This window comes from Symphalangus syndactylus, chromosome 19, assembly GCF_028878055.3.
Source record: "Symphalangus syndactylus isolate Jambi chromosome 19, NHGRI_mSymSyn1-v2.1_pri, whole genome shotgun sequence".
Lineage (NCBI taxonomy): Eukaryota > Metazoa > Chordata > Mammalia > Primates > Hylobatidae > Symphalangus > Symphalangus syndactylus.
Genome location: NC_072434.2, coordinates 29,030,092 through 29,046,244, shown reverse-complemented (window position 1 = coordinate 29,046,244; position 16,153 = coordinate 29,030,092). Strand labels below are relative to the sequence as shown.

The 16,153-nt window shown below is 36.8% G+C and overlaps 2 pseudogenes; both read right to left on the bottom strand.

Moving 5' to 3' along the window:
- Positions 1-3,270: 3,270 nt before the first annotated feature.
- Positions 3,271-3,445, bottom strand: LOC129459006 (uncharacterized; annotated as a pseudogene).
- A 269-nt stretch (positions 3,446-3,714) lies between these two features.
- On the bottom strand, positions 3,715-3,801 carry LOC129459007 (uncharacterized; annotated as a pseudogene).
- Between the last annotated feature and the right edge of the window lie 12,352 nt (positions 3,802-16,153).

Genomic DNA, 16,153 nt, shown 5'->3' with positions numbered 1-16,153 from the left:
AGAGAATAGCTTGAGTGTGGGATATTGAGGCTGAAATGAGCTGAGATTGTGCCACCGCACTCCAGTCTGGACAACAGAGTGAGACCCTGTCTCAAAATCAAAACAAAAAACCCAAATATATATTAATATATAGTGGGGCCTTCTATAATTCCATCCTCTAATTTCATGCTGGGATTGTTTTGTATGTGAGATCAAGTAATTCCCTTCCCTTTGTGTAATTTAGTTATGAAATCATTGATTTCTGGTTATAGATTTTGGAATGTTGAGGATTGTGCTAAAGAAAGACATTTAATGGTTATATAATTTTTATCGGAAGAAGCCAACATGTTTTGTCAGTGGAATAATTTTATTATAATCAATGCTTATTTATTGAGCTATAAATAGCTCATCTTTTTCAGGAGAAATGTGACATTTTATTTTTATGATATATAATATTATGGTCCATTTTAATTACCTGTTTGTCCCACTCTGCACTACTCCCAAGGTTTAATTCAATTTAGTTAATACCTCTATCTTTAGGAGGGATATTTTATATTATGAAGAGATGTGTTCTCCCTAAGTTAATAGTCTATAGTGTCAATGCAATGTCAATAGCATTTCCAAATAGAATTGTTAAGAATAAAATGTTTAACTGAAATGTATATACAAAAGTGGCTGGAAAAGAGGAGTAATGCAGGCAGAGAATGGTCTTATCCAATGTTGAATTGTATTTTAAAGCTATAGGATCTTTGGCACTGGTGCAGATAGTGACTCAGCAGAGCAGAGTAGTCCAGGAACAGACCCATATGTCTGTTTGGGTATGTGAGGTGACATTTCAATTCAATGGCTGAAGGTGAGATAAAAATGGCTCATGTGGACAAATAAAGATGGATCACAGTTCTTATAACAAGCGAGACTTTTGCTTTTCACTTATACTATCTCGTCCTATTTCACATTTTTACTATGTACATGTTTTATTTTTATAGTAAAAATTGTTTATTTCTTAAAAAGCTAATGACCTCATAATTTGTCTACCTTCTGTTGTGTTAATATCCACTAACTCTGTTGTTACATGAAAATGAGTCATTTGCCCTATGTATTTTGCTCTATGTAAACCTTGACTATTTATTTTTAAACATGGACTTTTATGTTGATTACAACATATTTTGCTTAAAAAATACAAGACAATCAGGTGCTTTTGACAGGTAGTTTTAATCCCCTAATTTCCTTATCTTGCTTCTTGTTGACAGCTCTTGATTCCACTTTAAATCTCTGATTTTATAAAAGTCAGTTCTCTCTTGTGATGCAATACCTGTGACCTTCATTACTGGCAAAGAAGATTCTGCTTACCATTTGATCTGCAGATTTGTGGGTTCTTTATCTGAGCTGAGCTTCTTACAGCTATGACTCTGTTGTCAACGTGGTACAACTTCCACTTCATTAAAATCTGGATGCCACTGGCAGCACTTCAGAACCACTATGTCTTCATCAAATAATGATTTGAAATGAACTTGCGTAACTGAGATTGTTCTAGGAGATCAAGATACCTGAATCCCAGTGGAGAAAAAATTTCCTAGAAATAAAGTATTACCTGCCTGTCTCTTTTGGTGATATAAAGAGGTGCTTTATGTATCTTACATATCTCTAATTTATCCTATAATAGATTTTATATAAAATAGGATAATTTTCTTTAGGGAGGGATGTATGCACATACGTATATGTGAATTTATGTATATTTGTATACATATATGTAGTTACACACAACATATACACACGTCACCTAAAAAGTGATTTTACATTATGTAAGATGCTTAATAATTTTTTTTTTTTTTTTTTTTGAGACAGAGTCTCGCTCTGTCACCAGGCTGGGTTGCTGTGGCATAATCTCGACTCACTGCAACCTCCAACTCCCTGGCTCAAGTGATTCTCCTGCCTCAGCTTCTTGAGTAGCTGGGATTACAGGCACGTGCCACCATACCCAGCTAATTTTTGTATTTTTAGTAGAGATGGAGTTTTACCATGTTGGCCAGGAGAGTCTCGATTTCCTGACCTCGCGATCCACATGCCTCAGCCTCCCAAAGTGCTGGGATTACAGGCGTGAGCCACTGTGCCCAGCCAATAGATATTATAAAAATGGAATACAAAATACACTAGTAGCTTATAGTAGGATTCTGACCACAACTCAATTACTGTTATGCTGGGAATTTACACATTGTTGTATTTAACTACTTAACTCTCACATTTACTATTTCCTCATCATTCTTTCTTGTTTCCTTCATCTAAGCTACCATCTCAGTGGGCTTTTTCAGTTGTAGGAAAGGAAACGGAATAAAAATGCCGCTGGGAAATTTTAACCTTTCTGTAAGACCTCTAGATGACATGAACCTCTAGTGGTGAAAGGCTGACAAAAGGCAAATAAATGTTTCGGACTGAATTGAGGATAAAGGTCTACTGCTTCTAGTAGCTGTAAGCTTCATATGGATTTATCTACCATAGAAAAGGAAATCTACCTTCAAAATCCTTTATAAATATAGATGTATTTTTAAAGCTAAAAGTTTTGTGTTCATTGCTGAATAGTGAAAGAAAAACATCTAAAACTGAATGGTAAAACAATCTATTTCAAACTATTTAGGAATTATGCAGTTACACGTAGTAATGGATATTCTGTACTTTATGTAATAACAAACAGCACCTATGAAGTGAAATGTAAGATTGGACTTTCTAGCTTATTCTAAATATCAATGTGGCTTGCATTTCTATCAATAATTTTAACTGTATAAATGTTATTTTATAAGAATATACTAAATTTTGTACTTGATATTTCTTTACAGTTTCCTAGTTGAAAAGATTATCTTCACAAGATTTAAGATTCTTTAAGTGGATAGTATTACAAAAAAAAGTAGGCCGGGCGTGGTGGCTCACGCTTGTAATCCCAGCACTTTGGGAGGCCGAGGCGGGTGGATCACGAGGTCAGGAGATCGAGACCACGGTGAAACCCTGTCTCTACCAAAAATACAAAAAATTAGCCGGGCGTGGTGGCAGGCGCCTGTAGTCCCAGCTACTCGGAGAGGCTGAGGCAGGAGAATGGCGTGAACCCGGGAGGCGGAGCTTGCAGTGAGCCGAGATTGCGCCACTGCACTCCAGCCTGGGCGACAGAGCGAGACTCTGTCTCAAAAAAAAAAAAAAAAAAAAAAAAAAAAGTACAAATTGTGTGAGCATAATTTGTAACTTTGTGACCAGAACACTGTCTAACACAGATAAGCACTTATTAATTTTGTTTTAACAAGAAAAACCACTCAGATTCCATCCTCCCAGAGGAAGAGAAAAATGATCATCAATGGCAAATGGCATTTGCAGTGAAGCAGCACCAAGAGCCAGCTTCACGCTGGTGAGGGAACCCTGCACCTCCTTCTGGTTTCCAGTGCTCTGCACTAGCAATCCCCAACCTTTTTGGCACCAGGGACCAGTTTTGTGGAAGACAACTTTTCCAAGGAACAGGGTGGGGGATGGTTTTGGAAAGAAACCGTTTCACCTCAGATCATCAGGCATTAGATTCTCATAAGGATCACATAATCTAGATCCTTTGCATGTGCAGTTCACAACAGAGTTCAAGCTCCAATGAGAATCTAATGCCACTGCTGATCAAACAGTAAGTGAAACTTGGGCCGTAATGCTCGCTTGCCTGCCATTCACCTCCTGGTTCCTAACAGGCTACGGACAGGTACTGATCTGCTGCCCTGGGGTTGAGGACCTCTGCTCTACACATTCAGAGAAACTTCTCTAGTAATGAACTGTAGAAATGATCCCTGAAAGTATTGTCTTATTAATTTTTGTTGAATAAATCAATATATCCTTATATTTGTGGTTGAACTGTCAGTGAATAATTAAGTACTTGGCATTTTCACTGCTAAGTATTATATGCTGTTAGGATATTAAAAAAAAAAAAAAAGTGTGGCCCTTCTAGTTCAGAGCAAAACCGTATAGATGTGAAAAGATTTGACGAGGAATAGCTTTTTAAAAATATTAACCAGTATAAATAATAGATGAATTTTACATTTTTTCTATTTTATTCGCATTCATCATTACATTAGTGGTCATTATTATTTATGTTCATATAAATGAATTAGTTCATGTATCAGATGTAGCTTTGATTTTTAAAAGATTCTCATTGGACCCTACTAGTTGTAATCCTAGACTGTATGTACAAGTGAAAAATAGTATGTACTATATACAAATAAGTGAAAATAATACTTTCCTGGAAATTCAAAAGTTAGACTTCATAACTGAGGATGCTTGGGGAAAGGCTTAGGCCAGCCCATTCTTAGATGAAGAATATTCAACTTGTAGGGAGAAGAGAAATATATCAAACCTTGGTAGCCTGGAAGTAAAGCAGGCTGAAGAACTTGATTTTTCTATCTTTTTAACTTAAATTTCAAATCTGGATTTGATCACTTTGAAGTGAGCAGAGATAAAGTATTTATATAGCAAGCAAAAGAAATCAAGAGTAGTTTGCCCATTTGCTGAGGACCCCACCTGTGCCAAGTGTTCCTTGGATTAAGGATGGAGGGGAAGAGGTGGTTGTTCGGGCAATTGCACCCACAATTCAGGACTAATGCACCTTGCTGGGTAAATATCTGAAGAGCGCTAATTATTAGATATGAACTGTGACTATTAATTACCCATGGTGATTAATTACTCATGGTGACCCATATAAAGTTTTAAAACCTATTCAACTACAGCAGCACTTTTTCTCCTTACAGACAGTGTTGCATGGTGGACAGGGTGGATGGAGAGGAGCCACGAGTTTTCCTTTGAACTGTGCTCCTCAATCATTTTTTTCTAACCCAAAACTTGAGCATCTGACACATGGCCATCAGTGAAAATGAATCTCACTGGCAGTAGTTTCTAGTAGGAAAGAAATTATACTGTCTCGGGAAAGTGAATCACATTCTGAGGGAGGGGTATGTAGTTTGAAAAAGTTCCTTCCTGCCGGGGGGATTCTGATGCACCATGCCTCCCTCTAATTTAGTAGGAATCCTGCCTTAATTTTGTCCACAATAACAACAACAAAAAATCCAACATAGGGAGAGTGGAGAACATAAATAAAATCCCTATTGTCATATTCTGAGTTATCCTGGATACTAAAACTGAGATGAATGTACACATATAAAAAAATAACGGGATGGAGGAAAAACATAACTAAAATGGAAAAGTAAAAGCCTGATCATATATGGTCTAACAAATACCAGACTGTGGGAGGTATGTTGGCATTTGTCAGTAATCAGTGTATAGATTACTGAACAAGTCAGTGTGATTTCTGTCATGTGTGACAGGTTAATCAAGAAGACTCTATGAGAAATTGGATGATTCTGTGAAGTATATATAAAGATTTTTTATTTATTTGGTGGCACCATTGATTTCTTTAAGACATTCTCAAAATTTTTTGGTTAAATCATATTTGTCTGTTTTGATCATTAAAATATTTTATAAGGATATTTTCCCCTTTTAAAGTTAGGAAAGTGCCAGTAAAAATCATACAAGTATATTTGACAGTAATTCAATAGTTTGTATAACTTCTCGTTCTGCAATAAAGTGGTAATATGCAGATACTGTAGAACTGCCATAGGGAAAAGTTTGTAATACTAGGAGATTTCTGTGCTCATTTGGATTTATCCTGAGGAACAAAATCGAATCATTGTGAAATATCAGACAATTCACTGAATGATTTTATCTTACTGTAAGATTCCTCACCAGAGCATTTCATCCAGTTCTTGGCTGATGTTATTATTTGAGTGACATTGAGAAGGGAAAGGAAACAAATTCCTTTTTGTATATTTATGGACTAGACAAGACAGGTCTCTGAGAAAAATAAGAAATTTTGAAAACTACAGCTATGTAAACATTAAAATGCCAACATTCTGGAAATAACACACCTCACATTGGAGACTTTCTTAAAAGTCTACATCATTTAAATCTCTAAATGTTTATGGTAATTTATTAGTAATTACCACATAGTAAGCTTTCATTTTTATAGTTTTTATTTTGCTTTTTAATCATTCAATTCAGAGCACATTCTGGTTATGGGCACTATTGCATTTATACAGTACAAAGATAATTGATATTTATTAAATATCTCAGAGGTACCATAAAAATTAAGTTCTCTGTGTCATCAAAGAAACATAAAACTGTGTTTAAAATAATTGTGTAAAATACGCTTTATTTTTATTTTTTATTTTGAAAATTACAATTTTTATAAGATACTTTACCGGAATTCCCTACTACTTGACTATATCATATAATGCAATACGCTATGCTGATTTGAATTACTGTATATGTTCTTATTAGTTACTTTTTAGTCCAAAATGACTTTGATCTTGCAGATTGCTAACAGAACAAAATGTGAGGTATTCACTTTGAAATAAGAGAATGGAGGTTAGTAAGACTAGTGTAGATCTTATAATGAATTGAATAAATATTCATAAAAACTCAATGTTATATTGCATGATTCTAGAAGTGTTTCATATATATATAACTAAAAGGAATGTAAGTTTATCATATTCTATGGTGATTTTTTTCCTTTTGAATATATAAAACCTCCTTTACTCATTTCAGAAACAAGGCATAAATGTAATCATATATTTGTGCCATTGAAGATTGGTAACATATCAAGGGGAAAAAAGTCTTGTTAAAACTCTTTTTTTTTTTTTTTTTGTGAGACTGAGTCTTACTCTGTCGCCCAGGCTGGAGTGCAGTGGTGCGATCCCGGCTCACTGCAAGCTCTGCCTCCCAGGTTCACACCATTCTCCTGCCTCAGCCCTCCCGAGTAGCTGGGACTACAGGTGAGAGGTGACAGCATGCTGGCAGTTCTCACAGCCCTCGCTCGCTCTCGGCACCTCCTCTGCCTCGGCTCCCACTTTGGTGGCACTTGAAGAGCCCTTCAGCCCACCGCTGCACTGTGGGGGCCCCCTTCTGGGCTGGCCAAGGCGGGAGCCGGCTCCCTCAGCTTGCAGGGAGGTGTGGAGGGAGAGGCGCGAGCGGGAACCGGGGCTGTCCGCGGCACTTGCGGGCCAGCTGGAGTTCCGGGTGGGCGTGGGCTTGGCGGGCCCCTCACTCAGTGCAGCAGGCCAGCCCTGCCGGCCCCGGGCAATGAGGGGCTTAGCACCCAGGCCAGCGGCTGTGGAGGGTGTACTGGGTCCCCCAGCAGTGCCAACCTACCGGCACTGTGCTTGATTTCTCACCAGACCTTAGCTGCCTTCCTGCGGGGCAGGGCTCAGGACCTGCAGCCCACTGTGCCTGAGCCTCCCACCCACTCCATGGGCTCCTGTGCGGACTGAGCCTCCCCAGCGAGCGCCACCCCCTGCTCCACAGCGCCCAGTCCCATCAACCACCCAAGGGCTGAGGAGTGTGAGCACGTGGCGCGGGACTGGCAGGCGGCTCCACCTGCAGCCCCAGTGCGGGATCCACTGGGTGAAGCCAGCTGGGCTCCTGAGTCTGGTGGAGATGTGGAGAACCTTTATGTCTAGCTCAGGGATTGTAAACACACCAATCAGCACCCTGTGTCTAGCTCGAAGTTTGTGGATGCACAAATCGACACTCTGTGTCTGGCTGCTCTGGTGGGGCCTCGGAGAACCTTTGTGTCCGTACTCTGTATCTAACTGATCTGATGGGGAGGTGGAGGACTTTTATGTCTAGCTCAGGGATGGTAAATGCACCAATCAGCGTCCTGTCAAAACAGACCACTGGGCTCTACCAATCAGCAGGACGTGGCGTGGGTGGGGCCAGATAAGAGAATAAAAGCAGTCTGCCCGAGCCAGCAGTGGCAACCAGCTCCGGTCCTATTCCACACTGTGGAAGCTTTGTTCTTTCGCTCTTTGCAATAAGTCATGCTACTGCTCACTCTTTGGGTCCACACTGCTTTTATGAGCTGTAACAGTCACCGCGAAGGTCTGCAGCTTCACTCCTGAAGCCAGCGAGACCGCGAGCCCACCGGGAGGAACGAACAACTCCAGACATGCCGCTTTAAGAACTGTAACACTCACCGCCAAGGTCTGCAGCTTCACTCCTGAGCCAGTGAGACCACGAACCCACCAAAAGGAAGAAACTCCGAACACATCCGAACATCAGAAGGAACGAACAACTCCAGACGCGCCACCACAAGAGCTGTAACACTCACCGCGAGGGTCCGCGGCTTCATTCTTGAAGTCAGACCAAGAACCCACCAATTCTGGACACACAGGTACGCATCACCACTCCCAGCTAACTTTTTTTTTTTTTTTTTTTTTGTATTTTTAGTAGAGATGGCGTTTCCCCGTGTTAGCCAGGATGGTCTCGGTCTCCTGACCTAGTGATCTGCCTGCCTGGCCTCCCAAAGTGCTGGGATTGCAGGCATGAGCCACCACGCCTGGCCTTAAAACACATTCTTCAAGGGAACCGTTAATATATCCTTCACACCACATACTAAAATCTGGTTAGCAATAATTGGGTGTGGTTTGTTTGGCAATATCTGGAAGATTAAAAAAATACTTCATGAAAGTATCTGAAGAACTAGCATTAAATGGATGACTTCACAATGTGGAATGAAAACTATCGACATTTTCTACAAAATTAAACCTAGGTATACACCAGTACATATAAATCACAGCTTTTCTCTCAACTTAGGCTAAATTATGCTTTGGAAACAGGCAACCCTGAAATCTTAGTCGATCAGCATACCAAACTTTATTTCTTGTCTTAACTGTTTAACATGGGCTGGCTTTTCCTTTGCTCTATTTCATCTTGTCTCGAGCACCCAGCCTGGCTCCGTAGTTCTCTCTGGGATACTGCTGGTCTCAAGGCAGAGGAGAAAAAAACGGCAAACCATGACCTTTAAACTTTAAGGTTCAGCTCAGAAGAAACACATATCTTTTCTGTGTATTTCATATTTGTGTCTCAGTTAAATAGCTTGGGGATGGATAGTCCTCCCACAGTGACAGTCATTGGTGGGGAACAGCAACAAATATTTTAAACAATAATACAATCTAATATATTTCTCATTAATCTTCATTAAGGAGTTGATAAGCAATTATTACTCCAGATATGGCTAAATATGATTTAATTCATATTAATATGTAATTTCATTTTTTGAATCTTATGCTTTTACTGCCTAACTGGTACACAGCTGATTAAAACAATTTTTTTTCTTATTGCAGAAAACTCTAGAACCCTATATATGTATAGCTACCCAAGTGTATTTTGTTCAAGAAATGTTTAATATCACTCATATATTTACGAATATGACAGAGTTCCTATCCCCCCAGAAGCTGAGTTTAGTTGATGAAATAGATAATTAGGCTGAATATTATGATCATAATAAAATGGAAACGTGATTTATTGAATATTATTTTTAAAATATTATAAAATGTGCTTTATGTAGACTTTCTCATTTAATACAACAATACTACCTGATAGATATCAATATTTTTGTTCCTGTTTACAAATGAAGAAACAGGCTTAGGGTTATTAAGTAACATGCCGAAGTTCATGTAGCTATGTGCAACTCGAACTACGTTATCTGCTCTAAAGCCTAAACTCTCTTCAGAGACACTGTCAGCTCCTATTTTTAGTTTTCTAAAAATGTCCTGTTTTCATTCTGTGTGATCCTGAAGTTATTGTCTACTCTGCATTCCGTGTCTGGGTTTTTGACAAGGTTGAGGGCTATTTTCTGTTTTCATTTGATGAGAACCTTCTCTTTTAAGGTCAAAGCTGAAATGTACATTTCATTGGGCAAGACATGGGAGATATATCACCCCCTGTGTATCTTTACTCAGATTTTTCAGTGGTAGCAATTTAGAACTCTTTCACCATTTATCCACTTCAAAGTAGTATTGGCTATTGTTGCATAGAGTGTAATCTACTTGTCTAATAAAACAATTGTATACTTTTCTGTTGGTCTTTGTCAAGCACTCATGCTGTGGATTACTGATCAAAACTGAAAAATTCAAAACTATTTTTATAAATTCTGATGACTTAAGGGCCATAATAATTGCCTTTATATATTTTTTAAAAGTTGAAGTATATTTTTCTATCTAATTATAGAGAGTAAATTAGGAGGTAGCTACAAGAAGCCAAATCTTAAATATATGAAAGTTTTTGTTTTAATATATAAGAGCTTTTTGCCAGGAAAAATGAACACTTTTGGAGGTGGAGAGTTTTTTTTTTTGTCTGTTTTGTCATTGTAGATGTCAAGTAGCATCTAGGTATCTACATTGTAGAGATATCTTGGACGTAATTCTAGCATTAGACAAAACTCAAAAGATATTGACAGTCTTTGCTTGCAGACTCTGTTTTTCATTCCTGAAGCACAACTCAGATCCCATGCCCTTACTCTCCTAAGGCAAATTTACTTACCAAACACAAATGAATGATGGAGATTTTAATGAAGATTTCTTGGGATGAGAAAGGAGAAAATGTATGTTACCAGCCACATAGCAAGGAACTTTATGAAATTTTCATTACATACTTTGTTTTTCCAAATCCTTTCCTCAGCTTTCATCTGCCAGGGTGTTTTCAGCTCCCTGTGCCTTCCATCCTTATTCAGCCTCCTTAATTTTCATGGATCTCATTCTTCTCAACTGAATGTCAACAAATATTCTCTGCAAGACTCTATCCCCTTTTTGAAATCAGCAATATAGCTCTTTATTTCTCCAATCATGTATATTTCTAGTCTCTTCACCCTGCTGTACTAACAAAGCACTCACTGGCTAACTATATCCACTCTTTCTTGAACTCGGGAATTATTAAAAATAACTATAACTTATATATGATATGAATACATATATGCATACTTACATATATCTTGAGATTAGAATGTCTTAAACATTGATGAAGATACCACTTGGATTAAGAAGACTGCAAGTACAAAAAACATTTCTGCTGTCAATAAGCTTAAAATTTTGCATATATATATTATTTTTTGTATTTGGACTGCATAATGCATGCATGGAGGGAAACCAGAGATTTGACACTAGCATTCCATTATCATGTTGTCACAAATAAAGCATATATTTTTTAAAATTGGTTAAGATGTACCTTGCTTTTTTTTTTTTTATGTGCAATATAACCAAAGTTCCTGGAAGTCACAAATAAAAATGCATGTAGAGAAAATTGGACTCCTTTTTCTCTTGTTTGTATTTAACACAGGATAACATTGCTCTTACTACATCCTTTGTGGTAACAAGTTCCTGGTATTTTGGTAGCTGCTGAAGCTGCCTCACTTTTTCCTTACTTTTTCCTTACTTTTTCCTTCTTTTCTCCTTCTGTTCTTCCAAAGGTCTTAATTGAAGGACAACCTGCAAGGCCACAGATAAATGGTTTCTGTAAGTAATTGATACTCCAAGAATTCTGAATTGCACAGATGAGTTAGACACCCCAAGGAAAGAAAAAAACTTCCCAGAAAGTAAGAGAAAATGAAATGTTTAGAGAGAAAGAGTATGTGAGTTGGATTTCAAGGGAAAAAGTGAAGATAGAAGCTTCTGCCTTCTCTCTTGCTCTTTCAAGCTCTTCTAAATATACATTAACAATTCTTGGTTTTACCTTATAATATTGGGGCAAAGTCGTAGCCATTTAAAAAAAAAAACCACAATTTCCTTTGAAAAGCAGTGCCACTTTTAATTTTAAAACATCTCATGTTTGTGTTTATATGAAGTATTGAATGTATCCTACAGTTTCTTATGAATCTGGTAAATCTACCAGTGTGATGTTTTTCTACCTCAAGATTCATGAGGTAATGTGTAAAAAAGCATAATGAAGTAGTTTTATTAAAACAGGAAAGTATTATGATATTTGCAAAGTGACAGAATTAAAAAATAATAACATGACTTCTAAAACGTAGATGTGCTCTCATTTGTTTCATATTTTATGAAATGAAAATACCCCAGAAATGCCATGGGATAATGTTCTATCCCCTGAGAACTATCATATATGACCTTCGTACAATAGATGTATAATCTTCATTCTTTAATTTTTAGTATATCCACAATTGTATTATTTTGCTCTCTTATATATAGATTTATTTTATTTTCCATTGTAGAAACTTAGCTTCTTAGCCTTAAGGCATTTTGGGAATATGTGGTTTCATTAAACTCTGTTTATTATAAATCTGTTCATGGTAGTCAGTATTTTTGTTACCTTGTGACATTTTCATTTTCTTTTCTAATTAGATGGTAAACTGTTCAAAATCTAAATAAAAACTCACACAAAATACTAGCATTCTAGCTTATTTTTTTTAAAACCAGGGGTGAGGTGCTAAATAAATTATTAATTTGTTTAGGACATACAAGTGAGTTCAGTAAACTTAAAAATAAACTGGAGGGGTTGATGTGGATAGTAAATAACAGCGCTAAGCAATCTTAATTTTATAAAACTTAAGGAAATAAAGTACACCCTTTTAATTCTTTAGTAACTTACATTGCTACAAAATTGTTTGTAATGAGTTAGGGAATCCCAGTACAGATTCTTAGAACATTTTAGGATTAAAGAAGAGATTTTGTCTGCAATAAGGAATGTTTCATGTTAGTGTTTTATGGTATTTTTATATTGTAAATTCACTGCTTTTAGTGTTCTTTAAAGGCAATGCAAATATTAACAGTTAAATATAGATTTCAGGGTTAATTTCTTCAGTAAAACATCAGTGTCCCAAACTCTGAGGGACTGAAATATTTTGGATAAATTTATTTTCTATGTATTTGAGGCTTAGTAATTCTGATGATATCTAAAACTGTTATATGCATTTCAGTCTATTTGACACATGAGTAAATTTTGAATTCTTTTTCATTTTGGAGTATATTGAACATAAATTGATATTTAATTTGAGTCTTAAACACACTGCGAACATTCCACTTTATTTGGTACTTTTGGAGCTTTTAGATATGAATCTAGATTGGCTTAGGCCTGTGAACCCACTGGTGAGGGCTTGATACCGTCTCTGGCTTTAAATCTTTGTAAGTAATTGTTTAACATAAAAATTATTGAAACTTTTTTTTAGTGATTGACTCTGCTAGGTAGACTGAGCAGATATCATAGAAATGAATCTGTTTTAACTAAATTAGAAAATACTAAGAAATTATGTATATTTGCATTCAGAGTGCCTGCCACATAATATGTGTTACAATAATTTGTTAACAAAATAAGCACATGAATGCATCAGTAAAACAAACCTATTATGTAGAAATACTTTAACCATTTTTCTTCCTTGCCATTTTCAAGTTATTTATAGGTATTTCTTTTAGGTAATTGCTGTAATTTTTTTATACATACATTTTGCCTTTTATTAAAAGCATATTGCTTTGCTATGTTTCTTATTTTTAAACTACAATAGGAGGGTATGTGATTATTATACAGTTTTATAGTTTATTCTGTTGTGCATTTATTTATTTATTCAGAATGCATTATTTTCTACATGCCTGACCCTTTGCTAGGAGGAAAAGATAAAAAAGATAAATAAGACATACCCTCAATTAATGAGGGAAACAGAAATTTACATATTTTAAAACAATCTGTAATATACATGTTATGTAAAACATAGAGTATGTTTTGGGGTATCAGAGGAAGAGTTTCTTTATGGAATAGGGAGTCTGAGGAAGATGAGTAGAAATTTCCTAGAAAAAATGGAAGACAAAGAATAAATCCCAGCTTCTGAGGACTGAGTGAGCACAAACATGGAGATAAGCAGAAAAGTGGACATGATGGACACTGTAAAGAATCAAGTCTAAGTTTGAAGGAGGTAGCATAAATATAAGAGGCTTGAAAGAGGTAAAGATACCCCGGAGTTCCAAGAGAATATTGGAGAAGGGAGCCCTAGTGGAGACTTTTCTCTTTCTATAAACTATGGACCCAGGGTGTTCGGAGAGATTTGCCTCAGACATAGCCTAGGAGAATGACATGAAATGTTCTGTAGAATACTGGAGAGGTTCTGTTCTTCCAGCTTTATCATATTTCTGTATCTTCTAATTACAAAATTTAATGAAATTTTAATCTTTTGATATAAATTCAAAAGGAGTTATATACATTGCAAAGAGAGCCCTCCCCAACCCTTCCCTCTTTCTTGTATAGTTTGACATTCCTCTCAGTCTTCACATGAATTCAAATTCTGGTGTTCATCTAAGTTGGCAAGAGCATGGGAAGCAAGGGAGTGTGCAGGTGGAATGGTAGTGGGGGCACTGTTTTTCACAATTACATGTTAATATGCTTTGTCTTGTTAGCTTTGGAGGATTTACATCACTGTGGAGCATTTATGTTGGAGCATTTGTATCTCATTGCAGCTTTACAACTACCTTTAACTCTTGTTTTTCTTGCTTCCTGCTGGGAACCTACTGTGAAGTACAGTTGACTCTTTAGCTGCATGAGTTTGAACTAGGCTGGTCCACTTTTAGGTAGATTTTATTCCACCTCTGCCATCTCAGAGAGCAAGACCAATCCCTCTTCTTCCTTCTTATCCTCAGCCTACTCAACGCGAAGACAATGAGGATAAAGACTTTTATGATAATTCACTTCCTCTTGATAAATAATATATTTTCTCTTCCTTACAATTTTCTTAACACTTTCTTTAGCCTTTCTTTAGCTTACTTTATTATAAGAATATATTATATACTACATACACAAAGTGTGTGTTAATTGACTGTTTATGTTATTGGTAAGTCAACAGTAAGCTATCAGTAAAGTTTTTGGAAAGTCAAAATTGTATGCAAGTATTTTACTGCACTGGGAGTGGTGGGGCTCGGTGCCCCCAGCCCTTGCATTTTTCAAGGGCCAACTGTTAGTGTCTAATGAAATACTGAAAACTACTTGTTACAATAATGAATTAATACATAGATGAATACATGAAATAATACTGTTTATTTTCCAAGTCCTGGAAAATTTTAGACTAGAACATAAACTTCTAATTCCCTGCCCACTTTTATTCTCACTCTAGTTATGTTTTCTTTATTTTTTCTTTTGCAATTGTGAACAGTTTATTATTTTCTATACTTTGGAACAACTTGTAAATTATCCCCATTCTTTTCCTTGAGTTTCTCATATTGTTCTCTTTATTTTTTTAATTTATTTAAGCTCTTGGATACATGTGCAGAACGTGCAGGTTTGTTACATAGGTATACACATGCCATGGTGGTTTGCTGCACCCATCAACCCGTCATCTGCACTAGATATTTCTCCTAATGCTATCCCTCCCCTAGCCCCCCACCCCCCGACAGGCCTGGTGTGTGATGTTCCCCTCCCTGTGTCCATGGGTTCTCATTGTTCAGCTCCCACTTACGAGTGAGAACATGCAGTGTTTGGTTTTCTGTTCCTGTGTTAGTTTGCTGAGAATGATGGTTTCCAGCTTCATCCATGTCCCTACAAAGGACATGAATTCATCCTTTTTTATGGCTATATCGTATTCCATGGTGTATATGTGCCCCATTTTCTTTATCCAGTCTGTCATTGATGGGCATTTGGGTTGGTTCCAAGTCTTTGCTATTGTGAATAGTGCCGCAATAAACATGGGTGTGCATGTGTCTTTATAGTAGAATGATTTATAATCCCTTGGGTATATACCCAGTAAGGGGATTGCTGGGTCAAATGGTATTTCTGGTTCTAGATCTTCGAGGAATCGCCACAATGTCTTCCACAATGGTTGAACTAATTTACACTCCCACCAACAGTGTAAAAGCATTCCTATTTCTCCATATCCTCTCCAGCATCTGTTGTTTCCTGGCTTTTTAATGATCACCATTCTGACTGGCATGAGATGGTATCTCGTTGTGGTTTTGATTTGCATTTCTCTAATAACCAGTGATGGTGAGCTTTTTTTCATACGTTTATTGGGTGCATAAATGTCTTCTTTTGAGAAATTTTCATATTCTTTACTCACTTTTTGAGGCGGTTATTTTTTTTTTTGTAAATTTAAGTTTCTTTTAGATTCTGGATATTAGCCCTTTGTCAGATGGATAGATTGCAAAAATTTTCTCCCATTTTGTAGGTTGTCTGTTCACTCTGATGATAGTTTATTTTGCTGTGCAGAAGCTCTTTAGTTTAATTAGATCCCACTTGTCAATTTTGACCATTGTTGCCATTGCTTTTGGTATTTTAGTCATGAAGTCTTTGCCCATGCTTATATATTCTTTGTGAAATTATCAGCTTGTTTATACATTTCTGAATA